Raw genomic sequence first — 15,640 nt, forward strand, 5'->3', positions numbered from 1 at the left:
TGGAAGGTGCCCCCTTCGACGTTGTGCTGATCAGGTGCTCCCAACGTTCCTGGATCGATGCCCGTTGTCGTGTTGGCTTCAGCTCCTGGTTGTGGCTTCCTTGCAATGGTGTTGTCAAACACTCGTTCTGACTTGATGCTGGGGTAACTGAAAATAAATTCATATATTACAGACTGTCCAAACTCGATGCCGGTCTCCACTACTATCGTGTCTCACACGTCACATTAACCAAGTCTCGTTCAGAGTTTTAACCTGGTACACAATAGTTTCTTCACTCCTCTCAGTCATTGTTCTTTCACCCTATCACACGGACAACATATAGTTTCAGAATTCCTAACCTGAGCCAATATTAATTCTAGCCTTTCGTCAGTAATACCTTGACCTCATAGAAATATGAAGCTACTAGTTCATTAGTCTTTTATAAGCAGTACCTCATCTCCCCATAGCATATTCTCACAGGTAGAATCTTAAATTCAGCTGAATATTCAAGTTGATTACTTACTTCCTCGCAGAAATAGCAGTACGCGTAGTAGGTGTAGCTCGAAGACAAAGCGTTGTTCTCAGTACCAACACGCAGTATGACGACTCGTTCAAGCAGCCTTTTGGTCCAAGAATGACTCTGATATGCCCGGCGGCCTTATTTTATAATCCCGGATAGCGTCATCAAGCCGCTTGACTGCGTGCAATCTTAGCGCGCCCGGGAAGTTTTCCCGCATTAATTATATCATGAGCTCTAATTAGCGAATGCATTAATGAATGCAGCCCTAATGCATATCAAAATAAAGCAGAAATTATACAGGTTGCAATTCTTGTCTCAAATCCAATGCAACTCTTCTGTAACCAAAGATATTAATTTAATTCTTTCTTCCCTCTTAATATAAGTTTTGCCTGGATCTGGGAAGCGTCCCCAATCTTCATCAAGAGGCTTGGCTTGGGACATAACTCCTTTTAATGCGTTTCTGGAGATTTCTCATAATGACGCTCGCGCTCACTTCACACAAGAACGCTTCTTCTGGACTCCTTTATGACATATACTGTAAGACACTGGCTTCGTGGGTGGCCTTGTGTGATTCCAATATCCAATACTCACATTAATACAATTGTCCCAATGAACAGGATGGTTCATAGCCCCCCGTGAACGACAAAATAAAATTTTGTCAAGAATTTTATTTTCCTAAATGCCGAGATCATCTTCTCATTGCAATCATATATGCTGTCAATATTCGAAACTTCATGGCACGGGACTATCTTCAGCTACAGACATGATAGCCTCCCTATCCTTCCTAACTTGGTAATATGCATCAAGCAGAGCTAGAAATCTCCGGTGGTTACTCTCGCAGTCTTGACACTCCGTTTCTTCGCGCTGCTCAGATAGCTGTTTCTGGTTCCCTGGAGAAATCATATTCCCTTCTTCTTCTTCTTCACCATTGGGTACCTCTGGTTGTTCTTCTTCGCCGTCATGTTCATCTTCTTCCGGAATGACAACCTCCTCTCCGGCAATATCTTCGGTGTCTTCCTCCTCACGTTCTTCTTCCTCTTCTTCGCCTCCTTCTTCTTCTTCTTCTTCCTCCTGATTGTCTAATTGATATTGGCCTGGTTAGAAAAAGGGCTTAAGATTTGATGAGTTAAAGACCTTAGTCACTGTAGCTTCCAAGCTTTGTACCTTGTATGAGTTATTTTCATAACTATGAATTATTCTATACGGTCCAGTATATAGCTCAGCGAACTTATGGTAGTATCTCTCCGTAGGGTTAGAGACAGTGGGTGTCTTAACTAACACCAACTCGATAACAGCTTCGTACTCTCTTAAGAAATCAGCTCCTAATATAAGATTGTATTCCATTTTAGGAAGCACAATACATGGATGGGACACCAGTAAATCTCCAATCTGGATGTCAAGTAATACCTGCTCCTTACAGGACGTTACTTTGTCAGGTATAATCCCTTTAATTTTGACCTTTGAAATGGGTATGGACGGGATACGAACTCTGCTTTGAATTTCCGAAACTAAGGCCTGTGATACGACACTGACCGTGGCTCCAGTGTCAGCCAGACAGCGTACGTTTAAACCGTGAATTCTCGTATAAATTACAGGTAATTCTTTAGGGCGGGGCAAGTTAATTTTATTAGGATCCTCTAGTAGATCATCTGGAGTGATAACCCAATTATGAATAGCTATAGTCATCCAACCGGCATCTCCTGGCACTAAATTTCTCGTTTTTTTTATCCTCCCTCTCGATCTCAGCAAAGCTGGGTGCATTTGGGTTGAGGCTCTTCTGCCTGGCTCCGTTGTGAAACTCTTGGTAAGCCAAGCTCGTAGCTCCAGGAGAGTTGGCAGCACTGTGATTTCGTTTTGCTTCCTGCCATGTGTCGCGTGTTGACATATCCCCTGATTCTCTCACTCTTGAGTGGTAGGCGCCTTCTTGTCTCTCACTATTTCTCGGGCGCAGTGAACTCTCCCTAGGCCTGTCATATCTCGCTCGGTTCCCATTCCACCGCTGGCTGTTACTTCTGGGGTTGTAACGCTCACCGTCTCGTCTCCAGTACGGCCGGTCATTCCTCCGCTGTTCGAATGAATTCCTTCGGCGTTCTTGCCCTCTCCATCGGTCCGGTTCCTCCTGCCATGTGCTCCATCTTCGAGGTCGCCAGTTCGTATCTCCTCTGGGTTTAGGATTTTCTTCATCTCGTTCCCTCCGGGTAGGCGTTTGAGTGCCGGAGTTTTGACACTCCTTGTGGCTTCTTTCTCCCATCTGCTCTTCCGCCTGTATGTTCACATTATGGACAGTCTCTATGGCCCGTATACGTGGCTGATGCATTGCAGACGTCTGGTCCCAGAGCCTAAGCATTTCTTCCGCGGCCACCGCCGTCGTAACATTCGCCGCGATAAGAGCCCTCTGTACCTCTACAGGCAGCTGTCTGATAATGGTTGTGACGATTTCCATCTCTTCGGGCTGATGATCTAGCTCTTGCAAACGTAAATATCGGGAAATAAAGAACTCGCTTAGTCTTGTGGGAGTACTATTCACATATCTACGAGCGTAGAGCTCCATTCTAAGCGCCAGCTGATGTCCCTGATTCCAGAATTTATTCAGGAATGCCCGTTTAAACTCATCATAATTCTTAAATGATTGCCCAAACGCCTTGAACCAGGCTCCAGCAATCCCTCCAAGATACTTTTCTGCCGTGCGTAGTCTGCGCTCGGGTGGTATCTGGCCTTCGTCCATGTAGGTCTCTAACTCTTTAAGGAATGAACGGGGCGTGACCTCTCCATTTCCCTCGAATTTCTTCGGTTTCTCCTCGGGTGCCCTAATCCAATGGTAACCCGGGAAAACACTGTCCTGACTGAATAGGGTTGAATTTCCTATTCTTGGCTTAGCCCTAAATTATTCTCCTAGTATCTCATGTCCCTCATCCTGACTTTCAATCAGGCTGTCATCTCCATACTGGCGTTCCATCGGGCTATGAGTCCTACTCAGCTTCCGCTTCTTTACTCCGTTGTCTTCCTCAATTTTTAATTGGTCCAACTTATCACGCATATTCTCCATTGCATGTTCTATCCCTTGTATACGCTTCTCAGTTGTCCGTTGTTGATGCTCTCGGCACTTCTTCAAGCCCTGGACCTCGGCGCTGACTTCCTTCCTAGTCTGTCGTAAATCCAGTTCTAGTCCAGCAATTTTAGCCTTATTTTTCTCGGTCGTCCTTTCATATTTGTCCACCACTTCTTGAGTCCTAGCCTCTAGTTTTTCTTCTATTCTGACTAGTTCTTCTTGAGTATGATCCATGCGGACTACTACGGCCACCAGGTTTTCTCTAAATGTTCCTAGTTCGGACTGAGTCTCCTTATCTTTTTCTTCCATGCGCTGTTCTATTCCCTCGATACTCTTCTTTACTTCCCGAATTTGCTTCTCTACCGTTCTGTGCGATTCTTCAACCTGTTGACTCAACTTCTCGGTCGTGATAACACAGCACAGCCGTACATTTTCTATTTTGGTATCTAATTCTGCTATGGTTTCCCTAGTCGCTTCATTTTCAGAGGCCAATTGCTCCAAACGAATGCTAGTGTGTTCCTTTAGCTCAGTTATTTGGTTAGCTACCCGTGTTTCGGTGAGTACTAATTGTTCGGTCAAGTGTTCCTTAAGTTCTTTTACTTGTTCCGAGTTCCTAATTTCCTGTTCTTTAAATTGTGCACTGACTTGGTCGTTCAAACGCTCACCAAGCGCCACAAACTGTTCATTCATCTGCTCGCTGAGTTGCCACACCACCTCTCCTATGTCTACCGACATTCAACTCACTTGTCATAAGGTCCGTCGGAAAAACCGCTCCGTATGTCATCGATTAAATTTCAACTACTATAAATTTCCTACAATTTCTAAAATGTTCCTACTGCTAAACTCTCGAACTTCCAAAGCCTCAATTGGCTACCTCACTCTAACATCATGTCATTCAAACATAGGGTAACCGTCAGTACAGCACTATGATACAAAATATATACAACAAACACCAAATTCTCCAACAAAATATCATAAAACAGCAAAAACTACAACATGCAAAAATCAAAGCTATACGATTATACTCCTGTAAAACACAACACCCTGCAGGTCAAATCCCCGCACGAATATCATCCATCACTCAACAGAAACCACAAAATCAGCACATCCTCGCTAAACACCATCAACAGCAATATCCATAATCGAATGGTAAGACCAAAGACATAACATCACAAAATACCTCTCTGAACTGGCAGTCATTCAACCCCACACGTTTTAACAACATACTCCTAATATATCACCAAGCTAACAGTACAGCTCAGAGACCAAACTTGGTATACCTGCACAACACATAATTGAATGCAGCTGTCATAACATATGCCTGATATCAAGCCTTGCACGACCTTTATTTACCGAAATATCAGGTCCTGCATTTTTAGACACACGTTATGACCTATAGCCCTATTCTATGGGGAAAATCCGTAAAATACCACTTGGTTGTGAGCTCGTTTACACAAATATCAAGCATCACCTGACGGCATAATAAAATAAGCTGTATGACCCTCAGTCCTGCAATATCGGGTCCTCAGTTAGCCACACCAAGTTCACAATGTAGACAATGGCGCTATGGCATAATGAGCCCCTTTTTACAAAGTTATCGAGCTCCACGAGGATTGGGCGCCATTAATACTATGTGCCCTACTGGACTCTGAAGTTCCGGCCAGGCGAAAGCCGGTCTCGAACCCAGAGTACGGTAGTGAAAGAACTCTCACAAACGTGAGCTGGTGCACATAGTCTTACCTGAACACAATCCTCTTCACTCGGCCAGATAAGCAATCTTCTCAGGGATAACATGGGTATAACGGGGCAACAAAAGATAAACAAGAGGATATGTGGCAAATCAGGTAAGATTCGGCATTTTAAAAATAAAATAAAATATCTAACAGAAACACCGCTGCATTCAAAGTTTAACAAATAGGGATTTATTACATAAAATAGAATTATTTACAAAGGATAGAGCTTTTCATTATGACAGGGTAAAATAACGCTGAGCCGATGACAACCAGTTCACTGCCTTGACGAAAACAGTTGAGCTGCAACAAGCATGTGACGATAGTGTAAGTAACGAAGTTTAGAAAGATGGATATCCGCTTAACTACTCATAAACAGTAATTCCCATAAAAATTTACAATGCCTCGCGCCGTCGAACCCCGGTGCAAACAAAAATCACCACAAAATGTACAATGACCTGACTCGGTCACGAACCCTAGTCCCATGACGAGTAAGGCGTTAAAGATACCTATGCAAACAAAATAAAAAGGACACAATCGACATATACACGCGTGTAAGTATCAAACGGGCCAGTGTTAAAATATTACGTAAAACAAATAGGACATAAAAAAGATCTCTCCCTGCTTTCAAAACATGAAGGTCGTTTCTTCCCCCCTGGCACACTTGACAAACTGCAGACGACAATAACCAATTCTCAAGACTGTGACGTCCGGCGCAGCACCCTCACCCCTGTAACCACTTCACCAGCGACAGTCCATATAATTGATGGGCTCAGCTGACTGCCAGAAAAACATCTCGCCTCTCAAAATACCTCACGTAACCTGGCTGCTAAAAAGTACTTTTTTAAATACACCTGGGCGATCTGCCCTCATCTCAATATCCCCAGCGATATAACTCATCTTATTTCCGCCTCCCATGGGCTCAACCTTGATACGACAAAGACACAAATCAATATGCGATAAACACATGGCCATACTAGGCCTCTCCTATACATACTCTCAACTGCGCTGGGCTCTCTCATATCAAGCGCAAATCTTATTTCTGCCTCTCATGGGCTCAGATCTCTCAAATATTCGGACTCGCTCGCTCTATTAGTGAATCTGGGTGAATTACTGGTTACGTCTTGGTCACAACTATACACATCACGTCTGCAGAAACAAATGCCTAAATGCGATATAAAAAAACCTATCTGTAAGACTAACCTCCTATGACCACAGGAGTTCGATCAGACCCTTAAACACACGTACGATGAAATAACGCACTCAAAATGAAATATGAACACGCTAACAAGGACTCTACAAATAACATCTACCTTAATGTACGGGGTTCGAGCTTGAGGCCTAGCTCTAAATTTCAAGGAAAATTGTCCTACCATAACTAATCTGACTGACGGCCCCCATATTCCTATCTAAATTTAAATGACATGCTTGAAACAGAATTGGAAAGCTCTGACCTTATTTAATCGATGACACTACGGTGCGGCCATCCCTGTGGACCACTGAATCTACCACCTCATGATAGACTGCGGGGCTGGCATCAGATACTGTTGACCACTTGGAGACATTCTTTCTTGTGTTGCGTCTTCGTACAGCTCCCTCTGTAGTTGGAAGGTGTCCCCTTCGACGTTGTGCTGATCAGGTGCTCCCAACGTTCCTGGATCGATGCCCGTTGTCGTGTTGGCTTCAGCTCCTGGTTGTGGCTTCCTTGCAATGGTGTTGTCAAACACTCGTTCTGACTTGATGCTGGGGTAACTGAAAATAAATTCATATATTACAGACTGTCCAAACTCGATGCCGGTCTCCACTACTATCGTGTCTCACACGTCACATTAACCAAGTCTCGTTCAGAGTTTTAACCTGGTACACAATAGTTTCTTCACTCCTCTCAGTCATTGTTCTTTCACCCTATCACACGGACAACATATAGTTTCAGAATTCCTAACCTGAGCCAATATTAATTCTAGCCTTTCGTCAGTAATACCTTGACCTCATAGAAATATGAAGCTACTAGTTCATTAGTCTTTTATAAGCAGTACCTCATCTCCCCATAGCATATTCTCACAGGTAGAATCTTAAATTCAGCTGAATATTCAAGTTGATTACTTACTTCCTCGCAGAAATAGCAGTACGCGTAGTAGGTGTAGCTCGAAGACAAAGCGTTGTTCTCAGTACCAACACGCAGTATGACGACTCGTTCAAGCAGCCTTTTGGTCCAAGAATGACTCTGATATGCCCGGCGGCCTTATTTTATAATCCCGGATAGCGTCATCAAGCCGCTTGACTGCGTGCAATCTTAGCGCGCCCGGGAAGTTTTCCCGCATTAATTATATCATGAGCTCTAATTAGCGAATGCATTAATGAATGCAGCCCTAATGCATATCAAAATAAAGCAGAAATTATACAGGTTGCAATTCTTGTCTCAAATCCAATGCAACTCTTCTGTAACCAAAGATATTAATTTAATTCTTTCTTCCCTCTTAATATAAGTTTTGCCTGGATCTGGGAAGCGTCCCCAATCTTCATCAAGAGGCTTGGCTTGGGACATAACTCCTTTTAATGCGTTTCTGGAGATTTCTCATAATGACGCTCGCGCTCACTTCACACAAGAACGCTTCTTCTGGACTCCTTTATGACATATACTGTAAGACACTGGCTTCGTGGGTAGCCTTGTGTGATTCCAATATCCAATACTCACATTAATACAATTGTCCCAATGAACAGGATGGTTCAGTATCAAGACCAAAAGACACCGAAGGAGTGAGCTACACAACGCAAGGCCGGGTACACGATGCTAGTAGGCAGCATGCTGTCTACTCGCGAGACGTTTGATATTTTAGCACGAGAAGCCACTATCAGTGAAAGGAGATGGTGTGTGAGTTTTTGGAGAAATCATATATTTCAGATAATTGGGAACTTGTTTGAGATGAGTAAACTCATAGAGGATTCAGATAAACGAGAGATGGATCTACGAAGTTTGATGTGGATGACTAAATTAAGATTCTGATCGTTTGTGGGGTCTTTGTTCAGAGGGACGTATTTTCTTCCGTCGTAGAATTGTCGTAGAGCCTCACAGTCATAGTCTTGGCTGTTCATGTCGACTGCGGTTTATCCTATGTCGGTAGGAAAAATGATAATGATGTCCTGGTTGTCTCGTAGTTCCCTCGCGTTTCATCAGGTTGAGTTGGGTAGGAATTTGGGATCGGATAGAAATTAGATACTATTTGGAGGGCTGTTCAGGTGGTAGAGGTTGGAGGTTCATATTATATGGGCTATTGAAGCGAGTTAAGGATAGCTCATTACCACTGGGTGATGAATAACTGTCTTTGTTCTAAAAGCGATGGTAAAATTTATTTACGAAAGAGCAGACATCAGTAAGAATGTGAAATGGAGCAGATTTTGCAGTTTGAAATTACATAACAGAAATGTTAGGTGTGATGTTACAGAAGAATGCAAAAAACACCTATCCAAACACAAAGAATCTTCCTGCCTTCCATGTTCATTATCCCTGCATTATCTCTCAACCAATCTTCACTTCGGCCATGTTCCACAGTGTCTTATTTTTTGTATATTTTGTAGGGCATGTTGTGAGTTTGTCCACAATCACTAGCATGCCACAAGTCTGGATTCAATTCCAAACCTCTCCGCAGTGTCCATATGGAATGAGGGCATATGACGCTGTTGATGGTGATTCGTCTGTCGGATGGGGACATAAAGCCTTGAGCAGAAACCTTGATGCTATTCCACAGGAGAAGCCTATATGCCAGCACCTCTCCCCTCCTACTATCATATATCACGTCATTCATTTCATATGATAAATTTCTGTGATGAGGTTAAGTCAGAAAGGACTGTTGTCGTAAAATCTCGCTACGAAAAGTTTTCTCACTTCATACCTGACGCCATAGAGAAACGGGACAAGGGTTGGACATGTATCCATATATTTCAGATAAAATTCTGCTTCTTATTGTAACCGGTAACCGATGCAGGGCTTTGAGATACCAAAAGCTGTCTCATACTCCAAATACCACAGTACCACCTCCAGCTTCAATTGTGCAGGTAATGCTGATCAGATATATTTGTATCTTATTTTTGTATAACTTGGGAGATTTATTTGCAATAATTCTTTAAAACTTGTTTCAAATGCTCTTGATTGCATTTCTTCAAGCGACAGTTCTTTATTAAACTAACTGATGCTTCCTGCTTTCGTTGTCGAAGTATTCTTCTTTATCTGTTTACCCTCCAGGGTCGGTTTTTCCCTCGGACTCAGGGAGGGATCCCACCTCTACCGCCTCAAGGCGAGTGTCCTGGAGTTTTAGACTCTGGGTCGGAGGATAAAACTGGGGAGGATGACCAGTACCTCGCCGAAGTGGCTTCACCTACTATGCTAAACAGGGGCCTTGTGGGGGATGGGAAGATTGGAAGGGATAGACAAGGAAGCGGGAAGGAAGCGGCCGTGGTCTTAAGTTAGGTACCATCCCGGCATTTGCCTGGAGGAGAAGTGGGATGCCACGGATGGCTGATGTGGGAATCGAACCCACCTCTACTCAGTTGACCTCCCGAGGCTGAGTGGATCCCGTTCCAGCCCTCGTACCACTTTTCAAATTTCATGGCAGAGGCGGGAATCGAAGCTGGGCCTCCGGGGGTGCCAGCTAATCACACTAACCACTACACCACAGAGGCGGAGTGCCCAGATTCATTTTTCCTTTTGTTTCGTAATTATTATCACCTCTTGCGAATATAAATTAATCATAACACGTCTTAATTCATTAATCACCGAGCGAGTTGGCCGTGCGTATAGGGGCGCGCAGCTGTGTGCTTGCGTTCGGGAGATAGTGGGTTCGAACCCCCGTCTGTCAGCAGCCCTGAAGATGGTTTACCGTGTTTTCCCATTTTCACACCAGGTAAATTGCTCGGGCTGTACCTTAATTAAAGTTACGGGCGCTTCCTTCCCACTCCTAGCCCTTTCTATCCTATAGTCGCCATAAAACCTATCTGTGTCGGCTCGACGTAAAGTAACTTGTAAAAAGAAAATAATAATAATTATTATTATTATTTCATCCAACTGCAGCAGATCCTTCCGATCGATAGGACACTAAGCTCTCTGCGTGTTAAATACATAGCGTTGCGTACACAGTGAACGGCATGCTATTAAAGCTTAACTGTGATTTAAGACGTGGTAAGGGCTCCTTTCAAGGCATTTGGACTGCAGACCTCGTTTAAAATGAAAATACGTGATCTGCCTTTGGATCTGTATGCAAATTGCAAGATGGAGTTTCAATTCCAACGCTCATTGTATTTGTTCTGATCCATTGTATAACCGTCTTTCAGTATTGGAAGACTTTCCTTTCCCACACCCTCTAATCATACAAACGAATGGCGTGCTCCGGGATGGAGCAAATAAAGCACTGTTTCACTACTGCTACGATACTACTACAGCTTTTCACACACTTGTGGTGTCACACATGTGGATTTGTCTGGTTCAGATACCCTGCCTGAAGCCAACACTTATGGAGGGATGTAACTACTATAGCGTATTTCTGTGCTGGTTTGTTGTATTAATATGAAGAGGAGAGTGTTGGCACAGACACATATACCCAGTCCCCAAGCTAGAAGAATGAGTCAGAAGCGATTAAAATCCCCGATCCGGCCGGGAATCGAAACTGGGACCATCTGAACTGAAGGGCAGTACGCTGACCATTCATCCAAGGAGTTGGACAAATTTCAGCAGATAAACCAGTTTTTCCTGAGGTCGCTGGATCCACCCAGCCTCATTTAGGATTAAGGCTGGATGCCCTTCCTGATTCCATGCGGTTCTTGAGATGAAAAAAGCCAAGGATCGATCAGGATTCGAACATCAGCCTTCTGGGTGGGAAGCCAGCAGATACGCCACTGAACTAATCACGCCTTCTATGATTATTACTACTGCTATTACTACTACTACTACTACTACTGCTGACCTTTTGTCCCAGGGGTACCGGGTTCGATTCCCGGCAGAGTCGGGAATTTTAACCATAACTGGTTAATTCCGCTGGCACGGGGCTGGGTGTATGTCCCGTCTTCATCATCATGTTTTCCTCATCACGACGTGCAGGTCGCCAACGGGCGTCCAATCAAAAGACCTGCATCTGGCGAACCGAACTTGTCCTTGGACACTCCCAGCACTAAAAGCCATACGCCATTTCATTTACTACTACTAAAATATTTTCATTCATATCTTGATGGGATATTGGAACCGTGGTTCGCCAACTCACGCTCACAAGTTGGCAGCCCTTGTTCCCCTTTTATGTCAGGTAGAAGATACCATGGATGTATTCTAGAACCACAGGCGGATGTTATCAACAACCACCGTCAACTACAAGCTAGTTAGCTTTGTAATGGCTAGTAGGATAGAAATTCATTCTGTGATATAACAAATGATTACCGGGCGAGTTGCCCGTGCGGTTAGGGGCGCGCGGCTGTGAGCTTGCATCCGGGAGATAGTGGGTTCGAATCCCACTGTCGGCCCTCATTAGCTGAATGGTCAGCGTTGATGCCCTCGGTTCAGAGGGTCCCAGGTTCGATTCCCGGCTGGGTCGCGGATTTTAAACGCCTCTGATTAATTCTTCTGGCGCGGGGACTGGGTGTTTGTGTTTGTCCCAACACTTTCCTCTTGATATTCATACAACACACTACACTACACTACCAACCACCACCATAGTGTACCCATAGATGTGGGAAAAGCGGTAGAAAAAGGAGAAAAATCCTAATGTGGTAAAGCCAGCCTCCAAGAGCTTGACGCCATCTCTCAGGCCAGGAGATGTGTTGTGGTGATTTGAGGTGCGTAGATGGTGAGTGGGGAGCGGCCGTGGCCTCTATAAAGAACTGTCCTGACATTCGCCTTAGTGTGAAAATGGGAAAACACGGAAAACCATCTTCAGGGCTGCCGACGGTTGAATTGGAACCTACCATCTCTTAATGCTAATGAGGAAGAAAATGGAAGAGTTCCGACATTTAGAAGAGTGAAGGTGCCGAAAAAGGAAAGGGAAGGGCTACGAAGGTCGTGAAAATGAAGGACACTCTAGGCCTCATCGTCGGGGTCGGAAAAGAACAAGAGCTGACCAAGAGAGGTCAGATAGGAAAGATGAAAATGAGGAGCCTGACAGAAGCGAGTGGAAGAAATACTCGACTCAGCTATTGGAACCGTGGTTCGCCAACCCACGCTCACAAGTTGGCAGCCCTTTGTTCCCCTTTTATTTCAGGTAGAAGATACCATGGATGTATTCTACAACCACAGGCGGATGTTATCAACAGCCACGGACAAGTACAAGCTAATTAGCTTCGTAATGACTAGTAGGATAGGAATTCATTCTGTGATATAATAAATGAGTACAACACGTTTTAATTGCAATTGGGAAAAGACCAGAAAATAAAATAGGAAGCTGAAATATCAAACACGCACGTTTGATAGGAATTACTTTCACTGAAGAATTCAATATTGTAATATGCAATCCATGATATTAGAATACCATATTCACTCTTTGAGGACCGGAAAGACAAACAAACCTATGACGCAACACTCCGTTAGGCCTTTTCTGCCTCCCCCCTCCCCCCACCCACAAAAAAAATACTTTAGTGGGGCAGAGTGCCATTTTCTCCCACTCCCCAACAAAAATTCTCCTTAAAACGTGCAGTTTGGTAATCTTCGGAGGCTGCTAAGGTGTTAAATCTGGAGAAAGTAATATATATCAAGAAACGAGATTTGAAAACGGGCATACCGAGCTCGATAGCCGCAGTCGCTTAAGTGCGGCCAGTATCCAGTAATCGGGAGATAGTGGGTTCGAGCCCCACTGTCGGCAGCCCTGAAGATGGTTTTTCGTGGTTTCCCATTTTCACACCAGGCAAATGCCGGGGCTGTACCTTAATTAAAGCCACGGCCGCTTCCTTCCACATCCTAGGCCTTTCCTATCCCATCGTCGCCATAAGACATATCTGTGTCGGTGCGACGTAAAATAAATAGCAAAAAGAAAACGGGCATTCCTTCAGAGAACTATATGTCGCAATGGAGACTGTTCGGTCCACCTCTGGTGGTGTAGTGGTTAGTGTGATTAGCTGCTACCCCGGGAGGCCCGGTTTCGACTCCCGGCTCTGCCACGAAATTTGAAAAGTGTCACGAGGGCTCGAACAGGGTCCACTCAGCTTCGATAGGTCAAATGAGTAGAGGTGGGTTCGATTCCTATCTCAGCCATCCTCGAAGTGGTTTTCTGTGGTCTCGCACTTCTCCTCCAGGCAAATGCCGGGATGGTACCTAACTTAAGGTCACGGTCACTTCCTTCCCTCTTCCTTGTCTAACCCTTCCAATACCCCCCTCCCCAACAACGCCCCTGTTCATCACAGCATGTAAGGCCGCCTAGGCGAGGTACTGGTCCTCCTCCGCAGTTGTATCCCCCGACCCAAAGTCTGAAGTTCCAGGACACTGCCCTAGAGGCGGTAGAGGTGGGATCTCTCGTTGAGTCCGAGGGAAAAACCAACCCTGCAGGGTAAGCAGATTAAGAAGAAGAAGACCTGCATAATGTACAGTAATAGGACATTTATTAAGAAGATGTATGCATAGAGAAAGTTCTACCTTTTTTTACTTGTGAGTTTGGTGGCTTCGTACATAAAACATTCCTTCAAAATATTTATTTATGAATCAAGTTCTATTATTCTGTTTACTTGTAAATGTTATTGAAAACGCCGTTCGTAAGACTCGTTCAAAAATATATATTTGGGAAACAATCTCTATGATAGTCCGCTTTTTCCCTGTTTGTTTGTGAATAAGTTTTATATAGGAATGTTTGCATTAATATTCTTATTTCATATGCCTGAGTTCGTGTTAATCATGCGCCCTCCCCCCCAATCCCAATAATTACCCGAAGTCGGTGTGCCTGAATTTGTATACATATTTTTCTTTTAAATTGTAAATTGTAAAATTGCAAAATTCATATATCTCTTGTGGTTAAGAAAGGGCTAGAAGCCCTAACTTCGCTACAGTTAAGTCGGTTTAATAAAAATAACAACGATATTATCAGTTCCAGTCCATGGAAGATCGGTATATTGAGGAACCATTAACGACGTTGAACTACCCTAGTGTACATTGTTCATTTATTCATTGTCCCCACTTTTAGGTGACTAGTTCATATGGAGTGTTTCTTTTAACCTTACGGACAACAGCATAGTGTTGGGCGAGTTGTTTACAGCTGGTGGTTTCAATGAATAAGATCGTGGAATGTTTTAGGTCAGAGCTCGACATCGTCCTTCGATTTGTCTTAAAGAAAAGTAGGGCAAGCGTGTAATCTTATTCCTTGTTTGTATCACATGGTGGTGCTACCCACAGCTTAATACACATTACTTACAATAGCTTGTCTTTGCAGTCTATCTGTGTATGCAATTTGTTGGGGGATTTGAGAAAATAAGCTGCCATGTACAAGTAAATGATGTCCACACATTTTCATAACCAAGCATATTAACTCTCACAATAGAACTGGAACACATCATCGTTCAGGGATCCGAGTTTCTAATTCAGGTCAGTGTTGGCTAAGTAACTTGTTTCTAATAATAATGTTATTTTGCTTTACGTCCCACTAACTACAGTACTTTTACGGTTTTTAGAGACGCCGTAGGAGTTCTTTTACTTGCCAGTAAATCTACCGACACGTGGCTGACGTATTTGAGCACCTTCAAATACCACCGGACTGAGCCAGGATAGAACCTGCCAAGTTGAGGTCAGAAGGCCAGCGCCTCAACCATCTGAGCCACTCAGCCCGGCAAACTTGTTTCTACCCCAGAGCCTGTTACAAAGTGAGTGTGGTATAGGAACCACAGGACTCGTTGAATTTGGCATTACTGTCATTTTCTTCTTCTGTGCTCGGCTCTATCATTTTCTGTCGACATCCATTTATCAACTCCTGCTCTCTTCCGACCCCAGCGGTATAAGATCTTCCAGGTATAAGGAATCTTTAACTTTCGCGCCCTACTATGGCCATTTTTTCACTGTTAGTTGAATTATTTATTCGCCAATGCCGTCCACTGCGAAATGGCCGAATGACGACATATCTCAATTAGCTGCACTAGCTAAAAAGGCCTGTATGTCTGACTGTTAGGTCATCATCCCGAAGGTTGGTTGGATCTTCAAGTAGCACTGCCATAGGTGTTTAAAAGGAAACCACAAAAACCGACGGCAGCGCCAATATGAGACATACAAGCAGTATAAGGAATAAGGTAGTTTGCCATTATTTTCTTCGCCGGGCCAGAAAGTGCTGTTGAAGCACGACCAGCCCGATATGTAGCCCCTTTTATAACACTCAGACACACTAACTGCGCTCCGAATGTCGCTACTCAGCACCGCTA

The sequence above is a fragment of the Anabrus simplex genome, chromosome 1 (assembly GCF_040414725.1).
Source record: "Anabrus simplex isolate iqAnaSimp1 chromosome 1, ASM4041472v1, whole genome shotgun sequence".
In the NCBI taxonomy this organism is placed as follows: domain Eukaryota; kingdom Metazoa; phylum Arthropoda; class Insecta; order Orthoptera; family Tettigoniidae; genus Anabrus; species Anabrus simplex.